The sequence below is a fragment of the Papio anubis genome, chromosome 11 (genome assembly GCF_008728515.1).
Source record: "Papio anubis isolate 15944 chromosome 11, Panubis1.0, whole genome shotgun sequence".
In the NCBI taxonomy this organism is placed as follows: Eukaryota; Metazoa; Chordata; class Mammalia; order Primates; family Cercopithecidae; genus Papio; species Papio anubis.
In genome coordinates, this window is record NC_044986.1 from 57,650,796 (window position 1) to 57,657,688 (window position 6,893).

Sequence of the window (6,893 nt, forward strand, 5' to 3'; positions counted from 1 at the left end):
GTGACTTTACGCCAGGCACAGTGACTCATACCTACAATCCTAGCACTTTAGGAGGCCAAATGGGGAGAGTCAGTTGAGCCCAGGAGTTTAAGACCAGCCAGAGCAGCATGGCAAGACCCCAATTCTACAAAAATTTTCAAATTAGCTGGGCATGGTGGCGCACACCTGTAGTCCCAGCCACTCAGGAGGCTAAGGTGGGAGGATCACTTGAGCCTAGAGCTTGGGGCTGCAGTGAGCACTCCAGGATGGGTGACAAAGTGAGATCCTGTCTCAAGAAACAAGGAAGGAAGGGAGGGAGGAAGGAAGGGAGAAAGGGAGGGAGGGAGGGAGGAGGGAGGCTGAAGTGGCTAATGATGAGCATTCCTGGGAACAAGATTGTTTGTGATACAAAGCAATAGAAGCATAGTCAAATTCAGGTCTATTACAAAGCTATTTTCAATTACCTAAAACATTTTAAATACCCAGATAGTTATGACTTAGGAATACCAGTATTTGAGGGTCGGAAAATTTGAGTGTGTGTCACATCTTTGCCAATTACTAGCTCCATGATCTTAAGCAATCATTAAACTTGCTGAACTCATTCTTTCCATACGGAAAATAGAGACAATAGTGTTTACATACTATACCTTATAAGAGTTTAATAATAGTTCAATTAAATGATACTTTGAAACATGAAGCACTGCTGGATTGTAAACCATTAATGGAATTCCGCTCTTCTTAATTTTTCCATTGGTGAAGATGTTACTATTTTTTCATATTATTTATGATATATAAACTAATTGTTAAGTCTAAATCTCTGTTCAATATATGAAAAAACATCTAACTCCTCACACTGGTCCCAGCTATAGCCTCTGGTACATCATATAATTAAATTTATCTACCAACCAATGCTATTTTTTAAATATTTAATGATAGCTACCATAATACCCTTTTTCCGTCTGTATATTACAGAAGTTCAAAGGTTGGTTAATGTACTGGTGTAATGACATCAGAGCTCTGATTGTGCCTGGTTCCTTTATTTACTCAAAATACAATGCAGTTGCTAAGGCTTGGAAATCCTCGTCCTTTTTCTCTAGATTCTCTCTAGTTTGTTAATATTTTTCTTAAAAGTTGCTGCCTGCACCTGTAATATACTCTTGCTTACCCAGGACATATGCATCACCACCCTATTTATCTCTTCTCTTTGCCAACAGAAGTCTATTGTTTTCAGATATTGGGAAGTATTTTGCTTAAGAAAGTCAGCCCTGTCCCTGGACCCAAGAGGTGAGTGTTGATTAGTTTAAACCAATCACAACAAGTCTATTACTCTGCCATTGTCATGGCCACATGGTGCAGCCTTGACCTCTGAGATACAGAAGGAAGTCTTCTGGCAGGGTTTGTAGAAATGATTTAACTCTTTATAAGACTCCAAACGTGGATTCACTCATTCCTGCCACTGGAATACTTACTTCCGAAATCGTAATGTTTGGAAGGGCTGCAGACAACTTGAGATGATGTTAGGAGGAAACTCAAGATTATTGCAGAACTGCCAATCCAGAGCCCCTTCATCATTAACCCACTGAATTAACAAAATGTTAACTTTTCCTTTTTCCAGACATTTGTATGTGAGATAATAGATTTTAGTTATCGTTTTATTCCCATTTCGATGTGTAGAAGAGTCTGTTGATGCACCGACAAGTGCTCTTTGCCGCCCTGAGATGATCTGCTGCTGCAATAGTTTCTAGCACTCTGACAGTTTTCCACCTCAAGCACCTGCACCTCTTCTTCTCATCCTGAGGTTGCAATGCCAAAGTGGAGGAGGGGTTTAAGCCTCTTCCACCTTATCCCCAATCAATAAAGACGGAGATTTGGTGGAGTTGGAGGGTTCAGCCTTCCCACACCTGGCGGGACATTTCTGAAGTGAGTTTTCTCAGAGGATTCCAAAGGAGTCCCAGTTGCCTACAGTAGAAACTTCATATTAATATGCCATCTACTGGCTCTTTTACCTTCCTTTTCTTACTTTTATGTTTCCTACAAATGTGCTCTACTTGACTTTGGGATCACCTCCTAAATAAATTACATAAGCCAAAACCTTGTCTCAGGGTCTGCTTTTGAGGAGCCCAACTCAATATGAATTGAGAATTCTGTTACTTGCAGTTGAAAGCATTCTAATGCAAATCCGATAGAGCAGCACTGTTCAGTAGAACTTTCTGTGACAATGGAAATGTTCCATATCTGTAGTGGTCATCATGGGAGGTAGCCATGAGCCCCGTGTGGCTGCTAGAACATATGAAATGTGGCTAGTATGACTGAGGAACTGAATCTTTCCTTTCCTTTTAATTAATTTAAATTTAAATGACCACATGTGGCTAATGGCTACTATATTGGACAGCATAGCTCTAGATGCATTTCAGGGAGTATAGAATGAATGAAACAATTACATCCTTGCCTTAGACATCAGAATTATATTCCACAACCATATATTTTGCACAATAAAGAATTAGGCTAGGCCAGACTCTGTGAAGAATACAAAGATGAAAAAAATAAGCAGCTCCTGCCTTCCAAAACTCAGTATATTCAGGGAGGCATACATACAAGTATATACATACACAGGATACACATTGCAAGAGTGGCATAAACAAAGCACATTTGGAAATAAGAGGATGCACAATTCATTTCTACTGTGGGAATCCAAGAATTCTTCACTGAGGTAGCATTTGAGATTGGTCTTGAAAATGAATAGAATGTCTTTGGGGAGGGACAAAAGGAAAATTACATTTATAACAAAGAAAAGAGACACATGGAAGCAATATAAACAAGGGATATGAGAAGGCAAGCAATATGGTAAATCTGGGCTACAGACCAAGACTCTAGGTGAGGTCCAGAATATGCAGAGCTTTGAATTCCATGTGAGCACACTTAGATTTTTTTTTCTATGAGAAGTAGTCATCAAAATATTTGAACTTGGGTGTTGATGATGCTATTGTCAGTGACATAACCGGTTACAGATGGAAACAATTAGAGACATGGAAATCAGGAGTTTACAGCATTACCCCATATAAGAAATAATATTGATGTTACTTTGGCTTATAGCATCAAGAATAAAAATGAGAAGGAGTTTCAAACCTATCCCATAGGTAGGCGTGGCAAGTCCTGACCACAAACTAAAAGTAGGCTATGAGAAAGAGTTGGAGATGGCCCTGAAGAGAACATATGAAACAAGCATGTTTGAGGGGGGAAAATAATGAGTCTATCGAGATGAAAGGGATGCTCAGGAGACACCTGCACATACAAATGTTGGGTTTGATGGTCAGCTATGTCAAAAGATGCAGAGTTTAAGGAGGAAGAAGAATGAGAGGAAGCTCTTGAAGTTCACTCATAGCTCAAGGAGGATGAAAGGGTTTGGAAAAACCAAAGGGAAACAAAGGAATAGATGATGTATCTTTCTAAGAACCACATTATACTTTCATTAATAATGAGTAAAGTATTGTTGTTTCTGCTAGTGTCTTGTTGATTTGAATGCATGATTCCCATCTACTGAGGCTCTGTTTATCTATTACTCATTGCACAGAAAATTTAATCAATTTTTCTGATTGTTTTCTTTTGTATTTTTAGCCTAAGGAAGTTATTTAAAATATACTGAATAGAAGGGAAAGCTAATCATTTTCCTGGAAAAGCAAGCAAGATTGTAAAAATGGTGACATGGATGCTGTGGTGCACTGCCCATATCCCTATTCAAGATCAGGGCACTCATTTCCAGAGACAGAGTATTGGCTACTGACAGCTTATAGCTGAGTCCTTCTCCAGAAACTGCCCTTGGCCTTGCCCACTACACCTTCTTGGAGGTAGCTTGTGTCCATTAACAGGTTGCTGTAGCTCTTTTGTTTAATTCCAGTCAATTCAGAAGAACAATCCTAGCCTCAGAGCTCCCTATGGAATCAACTGAAGCCTCCGTTGCAACTCCATCACAGTTTAACTTCTCCCTTTGCATTCTTTCTTCTCTTACAGGTGTTATTCCCATGAGATTCCCAAATAAACTTCCCGCATGCAAATCTCCATCTCAGCATCTGTTTCCCTGAGGGGGAACCAACCTAAGATTAATTGCAAATTAAAATCTCAGTGGGTACTTTTTAACTTAACAAAACCACTTTAGACATTCTCTTTACATTTGAAAAAGAAGATTAATGAGGATGACTTTTTTAACATTCTATTAATTTAATCAGCATGGCACTAGTACAATAATGAAGAGACAAATGAATAGATGAGAATAGATATCTTAGAAATAGATCATACAATATACAAGAATGTATTATATTATCAAGGCCATTGACATCACAAAATATGATAAAGATTAATGGCATAACAAATCAAAGAGGAAGGGAAAGATTATTCAATAAATGGTTCTGGGACAACAGGATGAAAAAAATAAATTTAATCCTTATATTGTATACTGAAATAAGTCCCAAATGTATTGAAAATATGATCATAGTTCAATTTTACTAATAATCAAAGAAGCAAATTTGGGCATCAATGAGATACTACCTGTTGCTTGTCATATTGTTGGAAAAGAGTATCTTCACATTTGTTGATGGAATATAAATTGTTATAGTTTCTGAAGCACAATCTGACACTCACTATGCAAATTTGAAATGTGTATGTCTTTGATTACTTGAATATATATAATATTAATAATATATGTATATATAATAAATTTCACAAACCTTAAGAGTTTTTACAAATTTATAAACTCATGTACATGTAAAAATAAGTGTCATCATTTCTGTAACCATCAGTCTGTGGAGCTCAGAAAATGACACCCTATAAGTATGGCACTTTGACATGCTGAGTGCTTTGAACTGAAGAACACTGGAAGGGCTTCAAAAGCAAGTTATCTCTGACCTTCTCTTGCCCTCCTGTCTCCAACTCTTTTCTCCCCAGAAGTGAGTCAAAGCAACCAGAATTTCCCTTCCCAAGGCAAGTCATAGAAACCAGAAGCCCTCTCCTCCACAGCAAGTCCTAAAACCTACAAAAGTTACTCTCTCCCTTCTCTTTTGAAGACCCTCATTCCAGAGGGGTCCAGCCCCATATCCAGGAGGAAAGGATGCTACACAGAGAAGCCAAGAAGAATTTACATGGATAGGCCTTACTGGGTTCCTCACCTGAGTCTGTCACCATTAATTAGATGATACTCCTTTGTCCAATCACATTTCTACATGGTTGTCCCCAATCTAAGGACAAAAACAGTTTCCCCTCGAGTCTTTGAGTCTTCATTTTTGAAGGCTTTCATGTCACAAAAAAACTTTGATTAAATAAATTGATGTTTTTCTCTTGTAAACTTGTCTTTTGTTATAGGAGTATCAGCCATGACCCTTATGACAGGTGAGGAAAGGTATCACACGCTTTCTGTCCCTACAAGTCAAATGAAGATCTAAAACATTTTCAGCACTTCAGATGTTTTCTTGGTGCCCTATCCTGGATAGTAACCTTCCCTAACCCCTACAAATAAGTGAATAAGACAGAGACCATGTCCTAGCTTTCATGGAACTTATGGTCTACTGAGGAATACAAATTGTTTACTTAAGTAAACAATTACACAAACGATTGTTTATTAATAATTGATATTACTATTACAGTGGAAAACGCAAAGTATGAAAAGAGAAATGTAATTTAGATTGGTGAACCTGAGAAAATACAAACCTGAAGAAGTAATCTTTAATGTGAAGAATGAGTAGGAATTAGTTAAGTAAAGCGAATAGGGAGGAAAGAGCATCCCAAGGAGAGGAAACAGTATGTGGCTCGAGTAGGAAAAAAGCTTCAAGGAAATAAAAAATAAAAATAGTGTTGGTAAGCAGAAAAGAGGTAATGCAGGAAACTGGAGGAAGAGGCAGGAGCCAGTCCCTGCAGGGTCTTATAAACTGGTTAAGGATGTGTGTTTTAATCTAATTGTAATGGAAAACTACTCCATGGCTTGAAAGGAAAGTGCTTTTTTAAATGATCATTGTGGACCACTGTGAAGATAATGCATTGTTAAGAAGACAGAATTGAAGTTGGGAGCCACTTTTAGGCTATTGTAAGAGACGATGATGACTTGGACCATAAAAGTGGCTTTGAAACAAAAATACATGGGAAATTAAAGACGCGGTTTGAAAGGTGCATCCACTGGATTCAATGGCTGATAGGATGAGAAGAGTAAGTGTAAAGAAGATTCCAGATTAATATAAAAGAAAAGCTCTAAAGGATATACATCAAACTGCTAGTAGTTAGCTCTGATTTGGGTTTGGGTGAGGGGGAAAGATGAAGACGACTTTCACATTTTATTTTGTATAGTCCTAATGAAAATGGTGATGATAGTGGTGGTGGTGGCATTAGTAGTAGTAGTACTAGTAGCAGCACTAATAATAATGCTAGTAGTAATAGTTTAGAGTTATTAAATGATCTTGCATTATCATCTTTAATTTATTACATTGTTTAATAGAAATAACATAAAAGATCATTTATTTGATTTTATAAACCAAAAAGCATCTGAGGCCCCTCTCAGTTTAGAACTTTGTTTTGCCAAGTTTAAGGACGGGCCCATGAACAGCCTCAGAAGGTCCTGAGAAGGTTGGGTCACAGCTTGATTTTACACATTTTAGGTGGGCAGAAGTTACAGACAGGTATCAATCAATATATGTTGGTGTATATTGGTTCAGCCTGGAGGGGCAGGACATCTCAAAGCAGGAATGGGAGGGAAGGGGGTGTTCCAGGTCATAGATGGATTCAAAGATTTCCTGATTGGCAAATCTTTGAAAGAGTTGCTTTGCCTGAAGAATTGAAATCAGCAGAAAGAGATACTTGGGTTAAGATAAAGGGGGTTGTAGAAGTCAAGGTTCTTATTATGTAGATGAAACCTCCAGCTATTCGGCTTCAGAGAC